Source organism: Chiloscyllium punctatum, chromosome 11 (genome assembly GCF_047496795.1).
Source record: "Chiloscyllium punctatum isolate Juve2018m chromosome 11, sChiPun1.3, whole genome shotgun sequence".
In the NCBI taxonomy this organism is placed as follows: Eukaryota; Metazoa; Chordata; class Chondrichthyes; order Orectolobiformes; family Hemiscylliidae; genus Chiloscyllium; species Chiloscyllium punctatum.
The window spans coordinates 28,071,968-28,098,778 of NC_092749.1; the positions used below are offsets into that span (position 1 = coordinate 28,071,968).

At 39.9% G+C, this 26,811-nt stretch overlaps 1 protein-coding gene across 2 annotated transcripts in view; it reads left to right on the forward strand.

The window, feature by feature from the left end:
• ryr2a (ryanodine receptor 2a (cardiac)) overlaps positions 1-26,811 on the forward strand; it is a 758,045-nt gene that overhangs the window by 143,496 nt on the left and 587,738 nt on the right. The window lies entirely within an intron of this gene.

The window sequence follows — 26,811 nt, forward strand, 5'->3', positions numbered from 1 at the left end:
TATATGTTTCAATGCACCAATGCTTCAGATAGGTGATTGAGTCTTCTTTGCTTACATTTAAAAGTGTAACCAAAAGTATGTATTCCTTTAGTGAATGCTTATCGTTACTTACAAACTTTTGAATCAAGTGACATTTATTTCTGCTGTAAAGATACATAAGCATCCTTTAGGAGTGGATGGAGCACATTAGAAATGTCTGCAGTAGAAAAATAATATATGCTTTTATTCTGCATTGAAGGAAAAGTTATGCTATAGCTCTGAGTAACTGTGGCTAGTGGAATGCTGTATTAACATCAAGAGGATTCTTCACAGGTACATATTACATTAATATTCATGGCAGAAACCACTATCTTATGCAGTGTAATTAGCCTTAGGTAAAGGTTAGTGTATTTTAATGTAGGCAATGTGAATAATTCATTCCCCACAGTTGAGAAAAGTGTGCTTTTAGCCAATGCCATAATGGCCACAGTATGTTATAGATGGAAAATAAATGGTTATTTATGCTAATGTCTGATAATGAGGATCTATAACTTGAGCCGGAAGCCCTTAAGTGTACACAATGGGACTCTTTTTTTATGCTACAGATGGCTATAGCCGCTGAAGAAAAGGGTGTTTAAGGACAACAGCATCAGATCCAACTCCAAGCTTGTGGTGGTTCCCACCCTCCTGTATGGCTCTACAATGTGAACTGTCTGCAGTAGACACTTCAACATCATGGAGTGGTACCACCTATGCAAGATCCTGTGAGTCTGCTGGGAAGACAGATACACCAACACCAGCATCCTTGACCAGGCCAACATCCCCAGCATTGAGGCACTGACCACCATTGATCAACTGTGATGGGCTGGGCACATCACCCACAGGACTGACACAAGACTCCCAAGGAAATGCTATACTCCCAGCTTCAAAATCTTCAAAATCGAAATCTCCCAACATTTGGAAATCACTGACTCAAGGCCATCTATAGTGGAGGAGGAGCACCTGGGAAGGCATCGAACACCTCGGAACTTGCTATCGGGAGTAAGTTAGGCAAAAAAAGCATATGGAGCACACTAACACTCCACCAAGAGTGGCAGAGTCTGCATATGCTGCATTGGATAATACAGCCATCTGTGGACTCCCTGAGAGTGGAAGAGAGTTATCGTCATCTGTGAGGGACTGCCAATTATGATGGTGAGGCTAAAGTATCCCTGACTGTGGAAGAGAAAACTAACTAGTATATCTATTTTTGATTTGGATTCAATGACCTTGCTCAAAATCTACATGTATGGATATTAGATAAGGACAGAATTGGGATGAGAAGTAATACTCTGTGTGATTGGACAGCCTGCCAGCATTCAACTGTTCATATTAATTACAGCTGCTTATCTGAGACACACACAGGCACCCTGCAGTAATAGTATCTTCTCTCTTACCTACACATTCAGGAAAGTAACAAGTAAAAACATTCAGGGAAAATGATAAGGTAAAGGGCTATATTTTGCTTCCAGCAGCAATTTTGATCAATTACACTTGCAATCATCCACAAACTTTATTCAGCATTGTGTGCTAATTGTAATTCGCGAATCACTTCAGTGTGCTGTCCTTTACAAGGGAGCTGAGACCAGAGTGAGCAGAGCAAATAATGGTGTATCTCCTTAACCAATCAAACTGAAGAATCAGAGATGAGCAACGGAGAGTCTGAATCTGGAAGTGCCGTCAAAATATTTAATTCAATGCCTAATCAACCTTAGAAAGTGGAATAAAGAGAGGAAAAGAAATATTGCATCAAGAAGGAGTTGGGGGGTGGGGAGTGAGGAGAGGGGTGTGTGGGGATAAGGAACTCATAGAGTCATAGAGATGTACAGCACGGAAACAGACCCTTTGGTTCAACTCGCCCATGTCAAACAGATATCCCAACCCAGTCTAGTCCCACCTGCCAGCATCTGGCTCATATCACTCCAAACTCTTCCTATTCATATTTCAATCCAAATGCCTTTAGAATGTTGCAATTGTACTAGCCTCCACCACTTCCTTTGGCAGCTCATTCCATACATGTACCACCCTGTGTGTAAAAACGTTGCCCCTTCGATCTCTTTTATATTTTTCTCCTCTCACCCTAAACTTATGCCCTCTAATTCTGGACTCTGCACCCCAAGGAAAAAATCTTGTTTATTTACCCTATCAATGCCTCTTATGATTTTATACACCTGTATAATGTCACCCCTCAGCCCCAGACAGTTCAGGGAAAACAGCCCTAACCTATTCAACTTCTCCCTGAAGCACAAATCCTCCAACCCTGGCAACATCCTTGTAATTCTTTTCTGAACCCTTTCAAGTTTCACAACATCCTTCTGATAGAAAGGACACCAGAATTGCATGCAATATGCCAACAGTGGCCTCACCAATGTCCTGTACAGCCGCAACGTGAACTCCTAACTCCTGTACTCAATACTCTGACCAATAAAGGAAAGCATACCAAACGCCTTCTTCACTATCCTATCTACCTGCGCCTCCACTTTCAAGGAGCTATGAACCTGCAATCCAAGGTCTCTTTGTTCAGCAACACTCCCTAGGACCTTACCATTAAGTGTATAAGTCCTGCTAAGATGAGCTTTCCCAAAATGCAGCAGCTCACATTTATCAATGGGCCACTTCTCAGCCCATTGGCCCATCTGATCAATATCCTGTTGTAATCTGAGGTAACCTTCTTCGCTGTCCACTACACGTCCAATTTTGGTGTCATCTGCAAATTTACTAACTGTACCTCTTATGCTCACATCCAAATCATTTATATAAATGATGAAAAGTAGTGGACCCAGCACCGATCCTTGTGGCACTTCACTGGTCACTGGCCTCCATTCTGAAAAACAACCCTCCACCACCACCGTCTGCCTCCTACCTTTGAGCCAGTTCTGTATCCAAATGGCTACTTTTCCCTGTATTCCATGAGATCTAACCTTGCTAACCAGTCTCCCATGGGAAACCTTGTCGAACGCCTTACTGAAGTCCATATAGATCACATCCACCGCTCTGCCCTCATCAATCCTTTTTATTACTTCTTCAGGAAACTCAATCAAGTTTGTGAGACATGATTTCCCATGCACAAAGCCATGTTGACTATCCCTAAGCAGTCCTTGCCTTTCCAAATACACGTCCATCCTATCCCTCAGGATTCCCTCCAACAATTTGCCCACCACCGACATCAGGCTCACTTGTCTACAGTTCCCAGGCTTGTCGTTGCCATCTTTCTTAAACAGTGGCACCACATTAGCCAACCTCCAGTCTTCCAGCACCTCATCTGTGACTATCGATGATACAAGTATCTCAGCAAGGGGCCCAGCAATCAGTCCCCTAGCTTCCCACAGAGTTCTCAGGTACACCTTATTAGGTCCTGGAGTTTATCCACTTTTATGCATTTCAAGACGTCCAGCATTTCCTCCTCTGTAATATGGACATTTTTGCAAGATGTCACCATCTATTTCCCTCCATTCTGTATCTTCCATGTCCTTCTCCACAGTAGATACTAATGTGAAATACTTGTTTAGTATCTCTCCCATCTCCTGCAGCTCCACACAAAAGCCACCTTGCTGATCTTTGGGGGGGTCCTATTCTCTCCCTAGTTGCCCTTTTGTCCTTAATGTATTTGTAAAAACGCTTTCGATTCTCCTTAACTCTATTTGCCAAAGTTATCTGGTGTCCCCTTTTTCCCCTCCTGATTTCCTTCTTAAGTATACGCCTACTGCCTTTATAGTCTTCCAAGGATTCACTTGATCTATTTTGTCTATACTTGATATATACTTCCTTCTTTTTCTTAACCAAACCCTTAATTTCTTTAGTCATCCAGCATTCCCTATACCTACCAGCCCTTCCTTTCACCCTAACAGGAATATACTTTCTCTGGACTCTTGTTATCTCATTTCTGAAGGCTTCCCATTTTCCAGCCATCCCTTTACCTGCGAACATCTGCCCCCAATCACGGGAGAAAAAAAGGTGAAAAAAATGTCAAAATTTCCAATAATAATTCTGATTTGAAGGAATACACTTATAAAGTTGGTTTTCAGTGCCAGAGCTGTATTCTGACTGTAATTAAGACTTATTGTATATTTGAAAATATACTTACAGTGGAGTGGACCAACACTAATGTTTCTGGTGGGTTTAGCAGATGCATGTTGCATTTGTACAGCAACTTCACATGTTGCCCACATTTGATTGCTGACTTTTTGAACTTGGAACCGCTATTGTGAAATTTGTTAACTCAGATAATAGCATTTTAACTTCTGCATTTAAACCTGCATGTGCCATTTAACTGCACACATTGAAATTGTTGAAAATTTCTGTCTGGTTTACTCTTCAATGTCTATGAATGCTGTTAATCATTATTTCCAAAGCTAAATTCAGCCCAAAACCTGGCTTCATTTTGCAGCAAGATAACACAATTGAATAGCTTAGAGAGTATCATCAGCAAGAGAAAAGTAAATGACTGAAACAAAAATAGAAATTGCTGTTAAATCTCAGCAGGTCTGGCAGCATCTGTGGAGAGAAATCAGCCAATATTTCAGGTTGAGTGACCCTTCCTCCGAACTGAAAATTTACAGTCTTGAATTCACTAATACAAACAATACATTTTTAGCAATGTCTATTTAGTATATTCTCTCTTGTGTTCTTCCTTTTCAGATTTTTATTGACATTTTATCACCAGATTATTTACCTTTAATTACTACTGCTTAGCCACTGCCAAATTAGTTAGTGTTTTGTCCATGTGACCATGATGTGGTCACTTGACAGAAACAGGGTTTTACTCAGAAACAATGGACTACATTGATAAAAGATTCTAATATGCATTTTGCACAGAATAGTGATGTGAAACTTACGAGATTGAGAAAATCGTATATGAATCTACTTCAGCGTTCATATGTTTACCATTAGTTTTTCTCTCTCTGCAAGTTCCTATGTCTGCATTTATAATGGAATTTATCTTCGCAAATTAGTTAATCTAACTATATACATCCAGCAGAGGTGGCACTCTAGCACTTCAGTGTTGTATCTCTCAGGTCTCCTGCCTGAACTATGGAGAAACTCCATTAATCTAATTGACTGTTTCATGCTTCCTAATCTGCAGTACATTCTTAAAAGAAAAATATTATATTAAAATTATTTAAATGTAAAAATCAAGACAGAATATGTAACTTTGAAATAAAGACTGCCTGCATGTTCTAACTTATGTATCCCTTGACCTGTCACCATGTCTTGTTTGAAGATGATACCTATTTAATTTCACTTTGGATGATGACAAAGGTGATTAGCCTAAGCAGTGGAGAAGGCTGAGCACTCGCTTGAGTTCCTTTTCCACCTATTATCATTTTGGTTTATCCATCCGATTTTACTGTTCATAGTGAAAAGGGCTCATGCAAAATCCTCTCTCATGGCTGTCGCCAAAGCCACTGTGACTGACAGTGAGTAGGTGGAAAGGGCCACTTGGACGTGGATTAGTGTTCCAGTTTTCCACTCTTGCGCAGATGCCACTTGGCACCACTCCACTTGATGTAATTGGAAACGCAGCAGGGATCAAGCCATGCTATCATTTATCTGCGATATTTATACTTACAGATTTCAAAAATCTTTTCTCTTTGACTGAATCTTAGAGGATCAGGTTTTGTAGCAAACTCTCCCATTTTTCCACATACACTATTAATGAATGCACAGCATATGAGAATCTTGGAAGGATTTTCTTCATGGAAAAGCGCATCAGGCCAGGCAGCATCCAAGGAGCAGGAGAATTGACGTTTCAGGCATAAGCCCTTCTTCAGGAATGCATTCCTGAAGAAGGGCTTATGCCCGAAACGTCGATTCTCTTGCTGATTCCTGAAGAAGGGCTTATGCCCGAAACGTCGATTCTCCTGCTCCTTGGATGCTGCCTGACCTGCTGCGCTTTTCCAGCAACACATTTTTCAGCTCTGATCTCCAGCATCTGCAGTCCTCACTTTCTCCTAGGTTTTTCTTCATATCATGCAGTGCACAGCAAACTCCTTTTTTGCAAGCAAAGTAAAATGCTTGTGAAGAAAGTATCAGTCTTAAGCAGTTAGTTTTCAATTTTGCTGAATGCTGTTTTGTGTTGGAATAATGAGAGAGATTTGAACAGTCCATGTATAGAATTCATTTTCATTCTTAAAGTGAAAATCTACATATGTACTGTGATATTATTTAAAATTTCAGTCCATTGCTTGATTTTAATATATCAACCAAAATACAACCTCCACAGCTTCATTTCCTTGGAATTATCACCTTCAGAATCTCTAATGTTCCATCCTTGGCTCCTTCATCTTCCTCATTCAGACACTCCCTTCTACAACAAAGGTTACGTTTCATGCTTTCATGTGTATGGTAACAAAATCTGTTGCATGGACATGCCAGCCCATCTGCGAAAAGAGCTGCTCTTTGTGCCAACATCCTCTTTAAGTACTACACGGCTTGCTTTGTCTTGTGAGGCAGAGGAAAATCACTTCCTAGTTTAACTAAAACAGTCTTTATAGTTAACAAAATCAAGTTTACTCAATGATGGCAAATATTGATATAACAGACATAGAATCCTTATAGTGTGGAAGCAGGCCATTCACCCCACTGAATCCACAGTGACCCTCTGAACAGCATCCCATTCAAACCCAGCCCCTTACCCTGTGATCCTGCAATTCCCATGGCTAACCCACCTAACATGTATGTCTTTAGAATGTGGGATGAAACTGGAGCACCTGGAGGAAACCCGTGTAGACATGGGAAGAATGTGCAAACTCCACCCAGACAGTCACCTAAAAGTGGGATCAAACTTGAGTCCTTGGCCTGTGATGCAATAGGGCTAACCACTGAGCCATCATGCCACCCCACTGTTATGGAGTGCTTGGGGTGGACCAGATGCGAGAACTAATTTCTTTCAGACCCCAAGCTGTTCTGCCAACAAGTCCATACAATGTCATTACAACAGGTAGTGCTTATTGCACTCCTCAATATTAACCCTTTCAGAATGATATGCAACATCTCCTCTGAAGATTGTTTCCCCCATTGATAACATCATTCATTTGTGTATATTATTACAGTTACTGCTACTCCATTTCCTATCCAAGTCTCTGATTTCACAAGTTTAGGCAATCCAGAGGTTTTATTGTTCTTCCAGTATACATTCTCTTTACTCAACATGTTCTGTTTTGGAAGATTGGTAGTTTGCTGGTTGGAAGGTTGTTGTGTTGGATTTTCTGACTGAAAGTCTGCCAAATGTGTGGAATGGTGGCTTAGTGGTTAGCACTGCTGCCTAACAGCACTGAGGACCTGGTTTGATTCCACCTTTGGGTGACTGTGAGGGGTTTGCAGATTCTCCCTGTGTATGTGTGGGTTTCCCCCCACAGTCCAAAGATGTGCTAAGTGGATTAGCCATGGGAAATGCAGGGTTACAGGGAAGGGGGTGGCTCTGGTTGGGATGCTCTTTGGAGGGTCAGTGTTGACTTGATGGGCTGAATGATCTGCTTCCATACTGTAGGGATTCTGTGATGAATATGGAGGGTCATTGTGCCCTCAAATTCCCCACTGGGTTCATTCCAGTTGATCAGTAATGGATGATAAGGTTCCTGTGGTTCCATTGTATGAGATACATAAAATTATGAGGGGTATAGATAGGGTAGACAAGAAGGGGCATTTCACCCAGTGGAGGAGTTAGTGTCCTTGCATCATAGTTTTAAGGTAAGGGGCTGGAGGTTGAGAAGGAATGTTCGGAGAAATGTTTTCATCCAGAGGGTGGTGGGAATCTGGAATTCATTGTAAGGGTGGCAGAGAAAGAAACCCTCATAATATTTAAGAAACACTTAGATGTATATTTGTGATGCCAAGGCAAGCAAAGCAATAGGCCAAGTGCTGGAAAATGGGAATATAATGGTTAGGTGCTTGTTTTTGACTGGTGCAGAGTCGTTTGGCCAAGGGGCCTTTTTCTGTGCTGTGGGCCTCCTTATGACTGTACCTTTCCTGTTCACACCTATTGCTGTTCTCCTAACTGTGACAATAATCTCACATGGGAGCATGTAGTGTGTGATCTGTGGTGCATAATTGGATTGCTTTTATTCACATCTTGGCAGTCCTGTGAATGTTAATGCTGAATCAAATTCATTGGTAGGTTAGGGAGCTGAGTCTCCAGCTTCCTGCCTATCTGAACTCTGATGATGTTAGACCACAGCAGGGTAGGGAAGATGATAGCAGATATTAGCAGTGCCGTCTAGAAGTTGGCATTCTTCTCCAAGAATATGTTAACTGCCCTGATCCCATTCTTGGCTTTTCCATTTCATTTTGAATGACTCGACAAGCTTGTGATAGGTTCAGATCCAGAGCTGATTGCAGATTGGATTTAACTGTCTTCAGCAAACTGGAGCCCATTGTCTGAAACAACCATGTCAAGGATACCATAAATTGTCAGTGTCTCATGAAGGACTTGCACAAGAGCATCTGGAATTGTGGTGCACAACTTCTCCAGCTTTATTCCTTAGGAAAAATAATGATCACAATGAGGTATGATTTTCCATCAACAACACATAGATCTGTGGCTACCTGATCTCATGGTCTGGTGGGAAATGTGATGGTATCATTGGATCTTGTTGCTCTGGTCTGCAATGAGTTCCTCAATATCAGAGATTACCACCCATCACACCACAGCTCTGGCTCGGTGATCCCCAAGTGTCCCTGATGCAGCTTCCCTAGGACATCTCCTAAAGTGAAACTGGAATGAGCACTCATTCATTATACACATGTAGGTTGGCAACAATTATAAAATACTGTCTGTGCTCAAAATATGTTTTCATGGCCAATCCATTGGGCCTTTGGTCTGGCCAACCCTCAGAACAATACCAGCAGATATTGAGAAGCCCCTGGCCCCTGGACTGCTCCTATCAGATTTGACAAAGCCGGTTGTAGCTTTCTGGTCATTATGTGGACAATTTCATGGACTAAGTGTATTACCTGATTTCATAAACCAATTTAATATCATTCCTGGTAAGGTTGTCGACTGTTACACTGGACATGCATTTGCTGTCATCTGCAATTTTCCCTGCATGTACTCTATTTTCATAGACAAAACTCAGAAAAAGTCAAAATCACTGTATCACTGGAGGTATCCTTTTGAAGTTCAATTCATCCAGTAGTGAAGCAAGAAGATTATTATCTGTTCTGTTACATCATCAGACCAAGGATGTGTTCTAAAAATCTCTTGAACTCATGTAATTAAGGGAGTCTCTTTCTCAATCACAATTGATTATGCCTGACAATGCTCATGATACATAACTGACAAGTTTAAAACACCCATTTGGTTGCTCCTACATCTACAACTAAAGCATCAGCTGATTTCACAGTAGGGATGCACAGGTAATATGGCGATAAGATCTGTTGAATGTCAAGATGACCTTGAAACCCTGAAATGTATTCTCTTAGTGGGCTTTCATCCTTACATCTTCTTGACGAGTTGTCTCAAGGGTTCCTCAGTAATTGCCAAGTGAAGGAAAGGTTTATCTTTGGAGATCCAATACTAATCTGAGGATCTACAATTATAACTTCACTGTTGACAGTATACTGTATTCCCATGAACTAAACACATTCCTTGGATTGTTCACATTTGTCATTAAGTGCTTCTGCTTGTAAGTGCTTTATAATGGCATGCATTGTCTGATCTTTCTCCCCAAGTTTCAATGTAGCATCCAGGTGGCGTAAGACTTCATGAAGACCTTGTAAAATACAGGTATTTCTGATATAACACGTGTTTCAGTAACCTGAATTGGCTATAACATGATTGACGAATAGTGGACACTGTTTGTATAGTGCAAACTTTCTACAGCACAGTTTAGCAATTTTCTATAGCGATCTTCTACAGTTCTATTTTCTGTAGTGCGAGGTTGCACAGGAACACAACCATCGCATTATACCAGAAATACCTGTATTGGGCATAGCACGTTGAAAAATTTCTGTCGGGCAGAAATTATTCCAAATGGTAATCTTTTGAAACAAAATCTCTGAAATTGATTGCTCATCTAATCGCACCTGCTAGTATTCACACTTTGCATCAGGTTTCACAAGCACTATACTTTTGGATAGTTTACCTAAACTCTTGTCCAGAGTAGACATTAGGAGATTTCCTTCACCCCCCAGTAAGCTGAAATGCGTACATGTGATGATGCTGCCACTTTAAAAAGGTTATTTTCTCCTGTTTTTTTCTAAAGAGAGATTGTAAAGGCAGAGTTGCTGAAGTGTCTATTGCATATGGCCTAAGTCAATAGTTTATGAGGCCTTTAGATTTTTATTTAAACAATTGTAACAATGGAAGGGGAGTGGCCAGTTTGCACAAATCAGGCTTTCTATTTATTTTAGCAGTTGCAGTCAGAAGCTGTTTGGGTCCTAGAAGAGTTTGAAGCTTCAGTAACTGATTCATGGCTGCACCTTTCTCTGAAAATTTTTTTGATGTTGTTTCATCCTGGATTGGAAAACTGCATGTGTGAATCTGTGTCTGAATGTATCTTTTTGCCAAGGGGTGTGTTATGGGCTGTTGCTATGTTGGAACAGCTAATTGGTAATAGGTACTGTATTTATGATTGAGTTAAGTTTTCCAATTGTTAAGTTATTCTGAATGGTTTTTCTTTTGTTTGTATTTTAATGATAGTGTTCAAATAAATTATGTTTTGTTTAACGTCAAGTAGTTTGACCAGTCACATTACATCTGGGACACACATTTCACATCTCTCTTTAAAATAGGGAAAGTTAGGGTCTAGGCAATCTTCTTAAAATATTTTGACTGGATCTGGTCTGGTCGATAACAGTAAGGAAGTCGGAATCTTTGGAACTCCTTGCCGCAGAGAACAGTACCAATGGGTTTGTGTACGATAACTATGCCTGAGCACTGCTTGGTTGATTTGTGACTGGAAATTGATGTCCATTCTTGTCATTTCTGCAAGTTGCTTCTCAATTTTATTAAAAGAATTCTTTAAAGGATGTGAAATTTTCCTGGCTGTATATAGATATAAATGTTTAACATCTCTCTTCAGTGTGATACTGCAGTCTTCAGTATTCACCTTGCGTAACTCTGTAAATAATTTAGATTGTTCCTGTTGAAAGGAGCTCCTAAGCTTCTATAAGAACGTAAGACATGAGAACAGGAACAATCTGTTTGGTCCCTAGAGCCTGTTTCACCATTCAGTTGAATCATGGCTGACCTAACACTTCTCACATCCGCTTTCCTACCCTTTAACCCTCACTTCCTCTGCTGATCAAGAATCTATGTACCTACTTAAGACTAACAAACATAAGGGCTCTGCCCCCACAGCTCTCTGAGGCAAGGAGTTTCAAAGACTCATCACTCACTGAGAGAAGAATTTCCTCCTCATTTCACTCTTAAATTGGTACCCTTTAATTCTGGGACTTTGCCCTCTGGACTTAGACTCTCCCATGAGGGGAAATACCTTCTCAGCATTAACTCTGTCAAGCCCATTAAGAATTATATATTTTCAATGAAATCACTCTCATTCTTTAGAACTCCAATGAGTGGAGTTTAATCTTTGCTCATAAGACAATCCGTCCATACCAGGGTTCATCCGAGTGAACTGCCTCCAATGAAAGAATTTTTTTTTTAAATATGAGGATCAAAGCTGCTCACAGTACTCCAGATATGGTCTCACCAGCACTGGTATAATCACACTGAAACTTCCTTACTCTTATATCCCAACCCCTTTGGAAATGGGCCAACATTCCATTAGTCTTCCTGATTAACCAGCTGCACCCATGTGCTAACTTTTTGTGTTTCATGCAAAAGTACTCCCAAGTGCCTTTGTGCTGCAGTTTTTATACAGTTTTTCTCCATTTAAATAATACTTTGTTCTTTTGTTCTGCCTTTCAAAATGAACAACTTCCCTTTTTCCCACATTATACACCATTTGCCAAGTTTTTTCCCACTTACTTAACCTTCTGCTGCTTAACCACTTTTGAATAAGGTTGAGATTAAGACATGTCTTCCTCCTCAAGAGTGAGAATTCTTGATGGTAAAGTAAGTATAGGTCTTCTATTGTTTGGTATCCCCTTTATTGGAGAGTTGTTTGTTGCATTCCTTTATCTTATGTGTGCTGATATGAATGCCATAGTTGTGGATATGGCAGCAGAAAGCCCTTTTAGGAATGTGGTTTGTGAAAGGACTATGCACTAATAGACAAATTGGTTCATAAAATTTTGATAGGTCGGCTAAACTATAAATTATCAGTAACATGAGCTTTGGCTGTCCATGTTCAGAATTTTCAGCAGATGATCGGGGATATAGTCCATATTAGTTAGTTTTTGGTAGAAGTCTAAAGTTTCATAAGTAATAAGTGATCCACCCAGCTAGGGAAGGGACAACAATTAGATTAGATACCCTACAGTATGGAAACAGGCCATTTGCCCCAATAAGTCCACACTCACTCTCCGAAGAGTAACCCATCCAGACTTATTCCCTTACCCTATATTTACCCCTGACTAATGCACCTAACACTATGGGCAATTTAGCATGGCCAGTTCACCTGACCAGCACAACTGGATTGTGGGAGGAAACCGGAGCACCCGGAGGAAACCCATGCAGACATAGGGAGAATGTGCAAACTCCACACAAACAGTCGCCCGAGGCTGGAATCAAACATGGGCCCCTGGCGCTGTAAGGCAGCGGTGCTAACTACTGAGCCACAGTGCCACCCACTCTAATTAAGCTGTACATTGGTTGAGTATTTGAGTGCAGTGCGCAAGTGCAAAACATCTTCATAAAACTAAAATTACAAAGAATTTGGCAAGTGTTACAACTTTGTTAAATAAGAGAGGGGCATGATTAAAGGGGTCTGGTAAAGATTGCTGGTAAAGATAAAACAATGATAATTGTGCAGCATGGGAACCAGATTGTTTGGGCACACATTTCAATATTGTTTGGTATAGATGAGAAATTTGTTGATTTGAAAGAATGTATAGAAAGTGATAAGGAAGCAGGTATTTCTTATGACCATAGGTTACACAGCTACAGGAATCAAATTATTGTAATTGACAGTTTATCTGAAGAAGGACAGGTCAGTTCTGCTGTTTGATAAGAGGCCATCTGCTCCAAACAATGATGATCAATAGTGGGTACTAAATTGAAACATTTAATCAGGGGCTAGTCAATAGCAAAATGTGAATATTATCAGTATTCAGGGAAGGCCACTGGAAAATATAATAAGTTAAATGTACAGGATGAACAGCAGGAAGGCTCATGGACTGGGAACATAAAGGTAAAACAAAATAGAAGACAAGTTAGGACAAGCTTGGATAGTAGCTCTGGGAGCTATCATGCCTCAAGAAAGAGATCACAGACTGTTGAGAGAAATGTTATCAGTGGAACAGGGAGATCAAACAGGAACAGTCCAGAAAGAGCTAGAAGCTAAGATACAGGACGCGGTTTATCAAGACAAAAGAATATAGGGCAGAACAGGAAAGCCACCAGGAGCAGAATCCTCTGTGATCAGGAAGTCTTAGTGGCTACAAACAAGTTGGATGACAAGATAATAAAAGTTGACAAACAAGAAAAGTTACAAAACTGGGGAGAATTTGGAGCGTGCACAAAGGTACCAGATCACAGACAGCCAACACTGTCATTTAATTAGATATAGATGGAAAAGCTGTCTCCTGATGGATTCATAAGGCTAAAGCCCAAGGTTTTGAAGAAAAACTTAGGGACCAAGGTTGGGGCGGCATGGTGGCTCAGTGGTTAACATTGTTGCCTCACAGTGACAGAGACCCGGGTTCAATTCCCGCCTTGGGCAACTGTCTGTGTGGAGTTTGCACGTTCTCCCCGTGTCTGCGTGGGTTTCCTCCGGGTGCTCCAGTTTCCTTCCACAGTTCAAAAATGTGCAGGTTAGGTGACTTGGCCATGCTAAATTGCCTGACGTGTTAGGTGGTTAGTCAGGGGTAAATATAGGGAGGTGGGTTTCTCTTCAGAGGGTTGGTGTGGACTTGTTGGGCTGAAGGGCCTGTTTGCACACTGTAGGCCATCTACTCTAAAGAGTAGATTCACTGAAAGCAAAAAAAGCAACTTTGAAGATTTTCGTGGCATTGTTAGGAACAAGTATAGTAAAGTCCCCATTATCCAGTACATTAGTGGCCAGGATTCTCATGCAACTGGGAGTCAGAAAGGCATCTCCTGACTATGTGCACTGGTTTTCCCACAGTACAATGCTCTAAAATTCAGAAGGGAAAGCCAGAGTTGTAACCTTCTGAATACCTTAACAAGACCAACTGACTGCCTTATTGGGATGGAAGTAGGTTTCCTTACTCTGGAGACTGAATGTTTGGTCACTTTGCTCTATTTTCTTTTGATCAAAACCTTGCCGACAATATTTATGAGCAGCATTTTTCCTGGTGTGCACCAGATAATGGAAAGATTACTGTACTTGGGAATGTAAATTAAACTGCATTACTGTAGGGAGATCAGCTCAAAAGGAATTGTTCCTTTGCCCTTCCAAAGAGGGCACCGCATGCTATGTGCACACTTTGCAAGTTAAATAAATGTGTATGGCCTAAATTATGCTTTCAGAGTCTGGAACTTCTTAGTGAAATCTGTCTTATTAAAATTGAGCTATCTCCAGGTGAAAATAATTCCTGCCATGTTTTACTGGCACCATGGTGAGTAGTTATCAGACATCGTTATGTGTATATATATATGATTTTTGTGGGATCAAGGCAGTGAATTTTAAAACATTGTTGTAACTGGGCTTGAAACAGAATTCAAAATTGGAAATCAGGCATCGATGGCTCCTAAGGACATATTATTAGAAATTAGACAGAGTAGCACAAGCATTATTTTGCATCAGTGAGCTTATTTAAAACATAGTGGCCATATACAGTTACCCAAGTAGGGCCTCAGAAAAACATGCAGTTTCAAGGTGGATGGAAATTAGGGCATTCATCTCTATTGGATAGAGCTCTTAAAGATAGTGGAGTCAAGGGGTATGGAGATAAGGCTGGAACAGGATACTGATTAGGAATGATCAGCCATCATCATATTGAATGGCGGTGCAGGCTCGAAGGGCAGAATGGCCTACTCCTGCATCTATTGTCTATTGTCTATTGTCTATTACCATTTCAGACCCAAGTATAACAAAATCTAGTTTTTCCTCCTGACTTAATTTTACCACTACCTCTGATTACCCATTTGATAATAAATGATTTATAAATCACAATGGTAACGTGAAAACCATTGCTTTTGTCAAATCAAAACACTGCCACCACATTGTGTGTGCCAGTAAGCTGATCCTGCATCGCATTTCGTGGTAGGTTTCCTGCACCATGCTCTTTCAGGGTAAGGATCTATAGATCCTGCTTTGCCTAGCATGATAAATGGAAACCATTTACTGGTCTAACTCAAAGACAGTTGTTTAGAACAAAAAGTAGTTTACTGCATGTTAGTAACTAGTTACAGGTTACATTGACATAATAGCGTCTATAACAATACCTATGAGAAGGGTTCGGATGTTAGATCTTACTGCTTTATGATCCTGTGCTGTTCTTCCACTAGATCATATGATGTTGTGATCTGGTGTAGTGTTTAAAACACACCTCATTACGAACCTTCTCATATCCATACACCCCTCTTTAATGGACCCCTGCCATGAATTCAACTGTCTTACTGCTAATTCCACAATCCTTTGCTGGTTGTTGAGATTCCAACATCACAATTCTATTCATGATGACCTATGTTTTGTTTTTAAGTTCAGTTTTAAAAATTGGCATTTGTAGGTTTTACTTTTATTGTTAGAAATTGGAACATAAATTAGGTTAAAAAATTTCTGCCTTTGTTAAATATTACTTCTACTGTTTGCAACTGCATCATGGGCATCTGTTTCAATAACTACAGTATCGACCAAAGTCAACATTGCTCCCAGTTGTTCAGATAGCTGAAAACCACTCTCTCTAACCAGTTTCAAACCACATTGCCCAATATTCAAATAAAAATGTAGGAAGGCTTTTTCATTTATGGAAATGTGTCTTGTTGAGGCTTGCATTCAACTTCTATCGTTATTTGGACAAACAATCATGAATTGAAGAGTGTCAGTGGAATCAGCATATCTGGTAGTAGCAAGCAGTGACTTAATTGAGGTCTTCTACAGTCCAAGAAACTAGTCATTGCATTGGCTGGAAATGATAAATATTTCAGTTTTAACATTTTGAATGTCACAATTATTTAACAAAGGGAGTAATCTCTTTCTGTCCCTGTAGTGCCATTTTCAAAATATCATTGATTCTTATTTGTTTTAAACTTCTCCAATACATCCCAAACCCAACTGGATATCTTCCTTGCAGGTGACAGATGAGATAGTGGGCATATTGTTAGTGTTACCATTATTAGCATGCTGCCTGGGAAACAGGGTCAGGATGCAAGTGGCTAGGAGTACACCTACAGCTGCAATCTGCTCAGCCCGCACACTTACATTATAGATTAGCAGTCTTTGCTTCTCTGATTGTTTCTTGTTTCAAAGACATCTACTACCAGAAAAGTAGCAACGTTCAACATAAGATATCGGACTAGCAGTAGACCATTTGGCCCCTTCACTTGCTGTGCCATTTAATAAGATTAAAAGTGACTTGACAGTGAGCTAAGCTCTCCCTCCCTGCCTGACCCCCGAATTGCAGGTCAAAAATCTGTTTTGTTTTGCTTGATTATGTTTCATCACCCAGACTCCAATGTTGTTTGGGATAGATAATTCCAGACACTGACAGCTCTCTGAGAAAAGAAATTCCTTCTCTCTCCAAATTGAATGGGAAATGTCATATTTTGAAACCATTCCCCTCTAGTGCCAGATTTCCTGTCTGGAGGAAACATTTTAGCACCATCTACCTGGTCAAGCCACCTCAAAATCTTAACTGTTTCGATAAGATCATCCTCCAGTCTTTTTAACACCAACGAGCATAGGCCCAACTTGATCAATCTGTCCTCTGAATATGACCCATTCATCCCAGTAATCTACCTCTAGTGAATGCATTTAAATCTATGTATGCACATTATATATCTGCGTCATTGTTAATAATGGTATGATTTTGTTTTGGTTGCAACACCGAGCAAAATAGTGTAGTAAATCAGATGGTGTTAAAAATACAAGGAATCCAATTTTCTTTTTGCAATCCTTTCCCGCACTACTATATTCATTCGTTCTTTTGCACGTTCAGTCAAGGACCATGATTTTCACTCACGTCCACTGTTCAAATTGGTCCTTCATGGGCTTTCACTTGTGAAATAGCACTTCAATGCTCGAAGGGCTGACAGTTTCCATAGATGTTGAATGTTTGGAGCAAAATCCATACTGATGTGATTAACACAGCAATGCAATTTTGAATTGTAGAAAGTTCCAGCACATAAATAGGCATTCAGTTCATCAAGTATGCCCTGGTGTCTTTCTCCAGAAAACTTACCAGGGGAAGCAAGTTTCCAACTTGTATCCAGAAACATGCCCAAGGGAACTGTGAACCTGTCCAAGGATGAGTGAGGAAATGCAACCCATTTTCAATTGTGAAGGTTGAACAATGGAAATGAAAAATGATGGAACTTAATCTTTATAGAAAAGGGTTTGCTTGATTGCAGATATTGGACTTCCCAGTGCCAGAATTAAACTTAGAAAGTTACCAGGCAGATGCAGTTGACATGGGATGAAGTAAAAGTAGCATAAGCTAGTCACAATAGAAATGGTGTCATATTGTTTGCCATCAGTGCAGCATGAGGTCAAATTGCTGATGTGACTCCTGAGATATATGACCTTTATTTTATCAGCGCACATCTGAAATCAATTTATATTGATACCCAAAGCAGGAGTACAACTTTTTTTTAATCATGTTAGTGAAATTTGACAGCTCATGTCTTGTTTGAAGGCATAAGTTGGTCCTCAGTGTGCCTGTTTTATCCATGTTAAATGGACATAATATAGTTTACATTCCAGAAACAAGTTCCTGTGATGTTCAGATGTACAAAAGACATCTTGTCCAAGAATGGGTTCGGCCTTCTTTCAGGCTTTGGGGCAACTTCATGTATCAGGCAGGTAGTCTTTTGTACAGCTTTGGGGTATTAGCAACATTTATTTTTATTCTTTCTGGGAAATTGGGTTGCCCAAGATTAGGATTACTCTGTTTAGGTCTTGCTGGTGAATCTGTGGCCTCAGAAAATAGGGAAATCATTCTTTTACTAATTGATTGTAGAGTCAAGAGTGGCCAGATTACTTCTGTCTGCTCCACAGCTCTTCTGTGTGCTGCTGCCTGCCAGATTGGCTCTCCCTACTGCACCATTTCATTGCCTCTCTTGGGATGTACCTGTGATAAGTAGGCACAAAATTGAACCATTGGCAATGCATGATAGCCTCAAGAGGTGCATTGGACTCTCAAGGCTTTGGGCTGTTTGAGAGATTCCTGGCTGCTTCTTTAAGTGGGGAAGTGTCAGATGTTAATTAATTGAATCTGGATTTCATTAAGAACTTATTTGAACACACTTGCTTTCATCGTCATTCCATTTCTAATTGATGTCTAAACTAGCATCAGTGGCTGCAGTCATTGCTATAAAGTGCTCTGAACCTCCTCCTAGATACCCTGTATTAGGTGCTCTCCTTCTGGGAATGTAGGACCAGTCTGAAATGAGGAATTAAGAGGGCTAAAAGAGGTCATGAGATATCCTTAGCGAGCAGGGTTAAAGAGAGCCCCAAAGCCTTTTAATCCTATATAAGGAGCAAGAGAATAATGAGGGCAAGAGTTAGCCCACTCAAGGATGAAGGAGAAAAGACATGTGTGGAGTCAGAGAAAATGGGTGAAATTCTTAATGAGTACCTTGCATTGGTATTCACTGAGGAGAGGGACATGGCAGATGTTGACCTTAGGGATAGATCTTTGATTACTCTAGGTCAAGTTGGCATAAGGAGGGAGGAAGCATTGGGTATTCTGAAAGGCATTAAGGTGGACAAGTCCCCAGAACTGGGTGGGATCTATCCCAGGTTACTAACGGAAGCGGGAGAGGAAATAGTTGGAGCTTTAACAGATATCTTTGCAGCATCCTTGAAAACGGGGGAGGTCCGAGAGGACTGGAGAATTGCTAATGTTGTCCTCTTGTTTAAGAAGGGGATAATCTGGTAATTATGGACCTATGAGCCTGATGTCAGTGGTAGGCAAACTGCGAGAGAAGATACTAAGGGATAGGCTATATACCCATTTAGAAGAAAATTGGCTTTTCAGTGATAGGCAGCTTGGCTTTGTGCAAGGAAGGTCATGTCTTAAAAACCTAATAGAATTCTTTGAAGAGATGACAAAGTTGATTGATGAGGGAAGGGATGTAGATGTCATATTAATGGACTTTAGTAAGCTGTTTAATCAGGTTCCCCATGGTAGGCAGATGAAGGTGAAGTCACATGGGGTCCAGGGTGTTCTAGCTGGGTGGATAGAGAACTTGTTGTGGCACAAGAGACATAGATTAGTAGTGGAAGGGAGCTTCTCAAAATGGAGACCTGTGACCAGTGGTGTCCCACAGTGATTGGTGTTGGCACCACTGTTGTTTGTGATCTACATAAATGATTTGGAGGAAGATGTAGGTTGCCTCATTAGCAAATTTGTAGATGACACTAAGGTTGGTGGAATAGCAGGTAGTGAAGGGGACTGTTGGAGAATACAGCAGAATATAGATAGATTGGAGAGTTGGGCAGAGAATTGGCAGATGGAGTTCAATCCAGACAAATGCAAGGTAATGCATTTTGGAAGATCCAATTCAAGAGCAAACTATTCAGTAAATGGAAAAGTCTTGGGGAAAATTGATGTACAGAGAGATCTGGGTGTTCAGGTCCATTGTTCCCTGATGGTGGCAATGCATGTCAGTAGAGTGGTCAAGAAGGCATACAGCATGCTTTTGTTCATCGGACGGGGTATTGAGTACAAGAATTAGTGTTACAATTGTATAAGATGTTGGTTCGGCCACATTACCAAAAGGATGTAGATGTTTTGGAGAGGGTACAGAGGAGGTTCACCAGGATATTGCCTGGTATGGAGGGTGCTAGCTATGAGGTGAGGTTGAGTGGATTAGGATTATTCTCATTGGAAAGAAGGTGGTTGAGGCTTACAAAATCATGAGACAGGGTGGATAGCAAGAAACGTTTTCCCAGAGTGGAGGACTTAATTATTGGGGGTCACGAGTTCATAGTGAGAGGGGAAAGCTTAGGGGAGATATACATGGAAAGTTCTTTACGCAGAGGTTGGTGGGTGCCTGGAGTGCCTTGCCACGGAAGTGGTAGGGGCGGGAACGATAACATCATTTAAGATGTGTTTAGACAGATACATGAATGGGCAGGGAGCAAAGGGATGCAGATCCTTAGAAAATAGGCGACAGGTTTAGGAAGAGGATATGGATCAGCACAGGATTGGAGAGCCGAAGGGCCTGTTCCTGTGCTGTAATTTTCTTTGTTCTTTGTTCCTTGTTCTCTTTCCAGTTGGATTCTGGTGTCTATCATATGATATATCACATATATTTTTATATATCATAATCATATTGTATGGCTGTTGGTCTTGCTGGTGGTGGCATGGCTTCTGCATTCAAAGGTATGAGGCAGAGCTACTTAAACTGCTCCTATGCCATAGTGAAGGTTGGGACTAGGAACGTGCAGCTGAAGTAAGAGTGAAGTAGTTAATAAGTGAATGCCTTCCAACAAGCTGACAGTCACTTGTCAAGCAATGGCAGCAGTGTCAGAGGGAAGAAGTCTTTTTAATCAATTTGTCAAATGCTGGAGCTGTCTGATCAAGCAAACCTTCATGCTGCGCAGTCACCTTGGTGACCCTGGTGACAGATCAGAAATCAGGTCCCCTCAATGTGAAATTCAGAAATGGTTTGATTTGAGTTGGTTTATTATTGTCACATGTGCCTAGGTACAGTGAAAAGTTCTGTTTTGTGCACAGTACAGGCAGATCATACTGTACAAAGTGCATTAGTGTAATAGAACAAAGCGAGGAATACAATGTTATGGCTGCAGAGAAGATGCACATAGAGTGAAGTCAACATTAAATTTTAAATTTGAGAGGTCCATTCAGAAATCAAATAACATCAGGGAAGAAGTTGTACTTTAATTTGTTGGCATGTGTGTTTAAGCTTTTGTATCTTCCGCCTGACGGAAGAAGTTGGAAGAGATTAGAAACGAGGTGGGAAAGGTCTTTGATAATGTTGGCTGTCTTCCTGATGACTATAGATTGAGTCAATGGATGGAAGGTTGGCGTGCACGATGAAAGTTCAAGTTGGTCTTAATTGGTTTTATAATTGCCTTAATAACTTACCTAGATCACAAGGCTAATCTACAGCACTCACGTACAATCATAACCCATAGAAACCCGCAAGAGAGTGGGATCAGGTCAATTTCAGGAGTTTTAACTTCTCACATGCACACAAATTTGCTATTCTATGCTGGGATTTTTTAGTGGGTTCTAGTCTATGTGCAAGAGGTGAAAGTGTTCTTTTTTATTATATCAAATTCAAGATCCAGAGCTAGAGGGTTCAGGGTGAGAGAGGAAAGGTATAAAAAGGATCTAAGGAGCAACTTTTTCGTGCAGAGATTGTTGCATGTATGGAATGAGCTGCCAGAGGAAGTGGTGGAGGTTGGCACAATTACAACATTTAAAAGGCATCTGGATGACTATATGAATAGGAAGGGTTTAGAGGGATATGGGCCAAGTGCTGGCAAATGGGACTAGATTAGGCTGAAATATCTTGTTGGCCTGGACGAGTTGGACCGAAGGGTCTATTTCTGTGCTATATCACTCTCTGACTATGATTGTATTTCAGTTCTGCTAATATTTATTAGCCAGTTAAGTGTGAGACTTGCAAATTTTGACATAATTAGGATGTGCAGTTACCTATTGTCTACATAATCCTCCAAGAGAAATATTCACAGAATAAAGTTGCTTTAAGTTAAAAAAAATCTATTTTACAGAAGTGCCTTTTGTATTTTTAACCAGGTGAACTTCTTTGCTGATTAATTTGGCTCATGACCTTCTAAGCATGGTCACGATTCTAAAACCGATTTTATCAATAATGGAATTGGATAGAAGTTCTACCATTTTGTGACAACATGCATAGCAGTGGATGGGGTTAATAACTGTAGCTGTGTACAATGTAAGAATATGCCCTATTCTCAGCTCTTATTGAACACGTGCATGTGGAACTTATGACCTGTAACAATGACTGGACTTCTAAATTACTTAATTGACTGTAAAGCATTTTAGGATGTCATGAAAGAATCTATGGAATTCATTCCCACAGAAGACTGTGGAGCCACATTATTGAGTATATTGAAGACTGAGATGGATAGGTTCTTGAGTATCAAGGGGATCAACAGTTACAGGGAAAAAGTGAGAGAATGGGTTTGAGAAACAGATCAGTCATGATGGGGTGGTGGATCAGACTTGATGGACTGAATGGTCTAATTTCTGCTCCTATGTCTTATGGGCTTATGTAAATTTGCTATGTCAATGCAAGTTCTTTTTGCACAAATAACCTTTTATCGAACTGCACTTCAGCAATTAATTGGTCGCTACAGGAGGAAGAGGAGAATGTTATTTCAAACAATTATCCTTGAACCATAACAATAAGGAAACCAAGTGTTTACACAGATCTGTGACTTAAAAGGTTATACAGGTTTTAAGAGGTAGTAAGTGCCAGAATCTTCTGAAAATCAATGTTAATATTATTTCCCCTTATAGATTTTTGTTGAGTAAATTGATGAAAGTGGGAGAGTATCTTTCTGCTGGTCTCTTGCTTTACCATGCATTCGAACTACATGGAAATGCATTTGAGCTGCGCTTGGAGCATCGATAAATATAAGGATTACAGATTGCAATGTTCCATCATGACTATTTCCTATAATAAATTCCAAGATAAGATGTGAAAACTTTGCTGATGGCCAAGAAAATAAATTTTACTTGCTCTATCTTCGTAAGTACATTCTTCATAAAAATGGTAATTCTAAAATTCAGATCAATATCTTATGGTAGCTCAGTGGTTAGCACTGCTGCCTCACAGTACCAGTGACCCAGGTTCGATTCCACCCTGTCTGTGTGGAGTCTGCGTGGGTTTCCTCCTACACTCCAAAGATGTGCAGGGTCGAGTGAATTGGCCATACTAAATTGCCCATAGTGTTAGGTGCATTAGTCAGAGAGGCATGGGTCTGGGTGGGTTACTTTTTGAAGGGTCGGTGTGGACTTGTTGGCTGTTTCTACACTGTAGGGAATCTAATCTTAGATGCACTGAATTGGAAGGCTTCCCTAGGCAAGAGAAGCAAAGCAAATTACATGCTTAAGTTTGATTTTTGTAGCTTGTGTTTCCTGGAAGCATGGGCTATCAGAAAACCCTCCTCTTAGAGTCTGCCATAGGTCTGTTGGAAGAATTTTGAAGTTTGCTGATCAAATTTTTGGCCATGTTAAGATTGTTATGGTCTTCAAGTCCTGAATTGGAGTTTCAAGTTTAGAGGCAGGGATTGCTAGTCAAAAGATTGCCTCCATACATGTACCAGCTCTGTAAATTAGGAATAATTCTTTATTTTACAGCTTGTTTCTTGTTGAATCTCAAGATAGTTGACTAGAGAGTGACTTACTTAAGTTTCAAAACACCATCTCACAGTTATGAAACAACTGTTGGAAACTACAAGGTTTGGAGGTTAATGGAAACAATGTGCCTTTAATTTAGTGCATGAAGAAAGGATTATTTTGTTTTAAATTTAAATCAGCATATGCATTCAATTGAGATTATTCATCTTGTATACAATTTATTTTTAAAAATTTTAAGTACTTAATATATGTGGATAGACTCTAATTACTATTTGTATGTGTATTATACTTTAACATGTTAAAATTATACAAGCACTTTCTAAAATCCTCATGTGAAGGCATTGGGTCAGAGACCAAAGACCTAACCAAACAAGTGTGTTTTATGAGCTATCTTAAAGCTCGAGAAATTTTAGAGGAGAATTCTAGAGATTAGGGCCTAGACAGCTGAAGGTACGATTGCCATGGATGGATAATGGAAATTGAAGATCAGAGTTGGAGGAATGTAGAACTTTTGGAGGATTGTAAAAAAACATTATTGCTGGGATGAATACATCCAAAGTGATAAGTGTACTGCAGTATGTGACTTGCTCTGAATCCTTCTAGATTTAATTATCTCATGGGGCATCCCTGCTGAAATTGGGCAGTGATCTTCATCATCTCCTGTCCAGTTGTTTACATATTCTGTGTGCTGTCATTAACCTCGATTGAAGGCTTTGTCTGGGTATGAACACCTGAAATGGTTGAGACATGAGGACGTGCTTTGTTAGGTTTAGAGGATAAAAGACTAGAAATTGGAATTTGTTCCCATTGCTGACTCTGAGTTTATACTGCCAGCAGCTCAACAGGTGGCTGATGCAGGACAAAGGATTCAGTGTTCCATCTCGGATTTATGACTGAGCTAGTTGCTCCCAGGTATTGAGCAAGGGAAGGCATTGAGTTTATTATGGGGCTTCTTCTTTACAAGCAACATTGTACTTCATTTCATTTTGGCCATCAAGAATAACCAGAGGGCTATATCTCAGTAGAAGCCAACATATGTGGGAAAAAAAGGAAGGATCTGGAGCCAGAAAGAGCTAATTTAATGTCAATTATCTTACCATTTTGTAAATTTAATTGATTTGTAGCAGTTTGGGAAACATATGATAAACTGTTAATAAATAAACCTACTTTATTTTTGCAGTAGAATCCATAATTGATTAAAATATACAATAATGAAAATCTACGAGTTATTGAAGGGATATGCTGAGAAGGAGAGATTGCATCTGCAAACATTGTGTGTAATAAACAGAGTAATATAGTACAGTCATATTTAGTGCTTTAGAAGTGCCATGACCTAGTAATCTGAAAGATGTTAAGTACATCATTGTCTTGAATCTTTCAAAACGTTATATGAATTTTCTGAAACATTTTCTGAAACTCATACCTGCATGCCTGTCAAAGGAAGTAGGGTAGCTATCCTCAACAAATCGGACTATATTGACAACATTAATGCTGTTCCTAATTCAAATTCATACAGGTCTTTCTGTTATAATATGCATTTTGTTACTGCACAGTTGCTATAACGCGATTGATGAATTTGGGACATTGTTACTGAAGCACGGACTCTAAAACGTGTATTGACTGTGATGCGAATACATCATAACATTTTAAACATTGTTTCTAAAATGCAATTTTTCTATATCATGGGGTTGCATTAGAATGCAACCATCATGTTGTAGAAGAACTACTTGTATCTAATGGATTTGCCACTAATCATGACCTCACAGCCCTCCTAGGAAGAAGTAACAATAATGTTTGTGGAGATAAAGTGAGTTAATGTTTTGAGTCCAGTAATCCTTCTTTTGATTTTTTTAATTATAACAGTATTTGTTAGACTTGTGTAACAGTACTGAGCTGCCAGGTGGTATGTATGATAGGATGCATCCACATGATTCACTGTTTCCACCGAGATATGGGCAACATAAAAGCGAAATTGCTTCATGCTGGATCTTTTGTATTGTCTATTACTGCACACCATGAATTGACCAAACAGTGGAGTGAGTTGATGCAACCAGTTCTGAGTCAATAATCTTTTCCATAGTGAAGCATTCCTTTACTTTTGCAAAAACTACACAGGATTTCAATACATAGGATCACAGCATACCGATAACAAAGCTATGTCCATGTGCTCATTTGATCCTGCTAGCCCACTCACTGATCTGCTGCTTGAGGAAGCCATAAACATTTGTGCCTTATTGCTAAGTGATCCATTTCCTCTACCTGATTTTTTTTAACATAGGAACAAAGCAACTCGCACAGTTGAGTTCAGCTTTAAGGACACCGTGATAAACAGATGATGTTGCCATTGAATCTCCAAGGCCAGCTGAAATTAGCATATTCGTTGTTTTCCATGAGAAACATGATTTCAGTGTAATTACCCACTGGGCCTTGCAAATTTCTAATATATATTTGCTATATTTGTATCTGCAGATGCATTTAAGAATTTCTTTATGATATATCTCATGCTCAAATTCACCTTTGAAATACTACAGTCAAATGAACTTTCTTTCCTCAATGTGAGTTGGGAAATCTGCTGTTGAGTTATCCCCTACTGTCCACCACAAACATCTTCCACAGAAAGCTATGGAGGTAATTGAATGGGTTCAGGCTGTTTTAGACAGATGTTTGATCTGTGGGAGACTCAGGCGTTATGAAGGATGGCTAGGAAAATGAAGTTGAGATCACAATCAGATCAGCCATGATCTTACTGAATGACAAAGTAGACTTGATCACCTTGATGATCTAATCCTGCTCCAATTTCTTGCGATCTTGCTAGTTAAGAGATGCTATTGCATACTTGTCACCTCATTATTGCAACCTGAATAGTTATATTTGTAACATAGATAAACTCTCTGTCTCTTTCCGTAGAAGAAGTTCCAGAATTCTATAGCAATGTAGTAGGGCTGAGTTCAGTATCCCAGGTTTCTGTCATTTCTTCTCTGTTTTTCCTCAGGAACTGTGTTTTCTGACTGCAAAGCAGACTAAAATCAGCCCTTCCATTTTCACCAAATTATGTCAACTTTAATCTGCGTTTTTTTTATGGTAGTATGCACCAAAACAGAATATCTGTTTATGCACCCTAGTCAGGTAAAAGTTAATCCATACTAAAAAAAACGCTAAGTTACTCTCTTGTCAAAAACCTACGGAACTTGAATAGAAAATATATGACGGCTAATTCTGTGCTGAAGA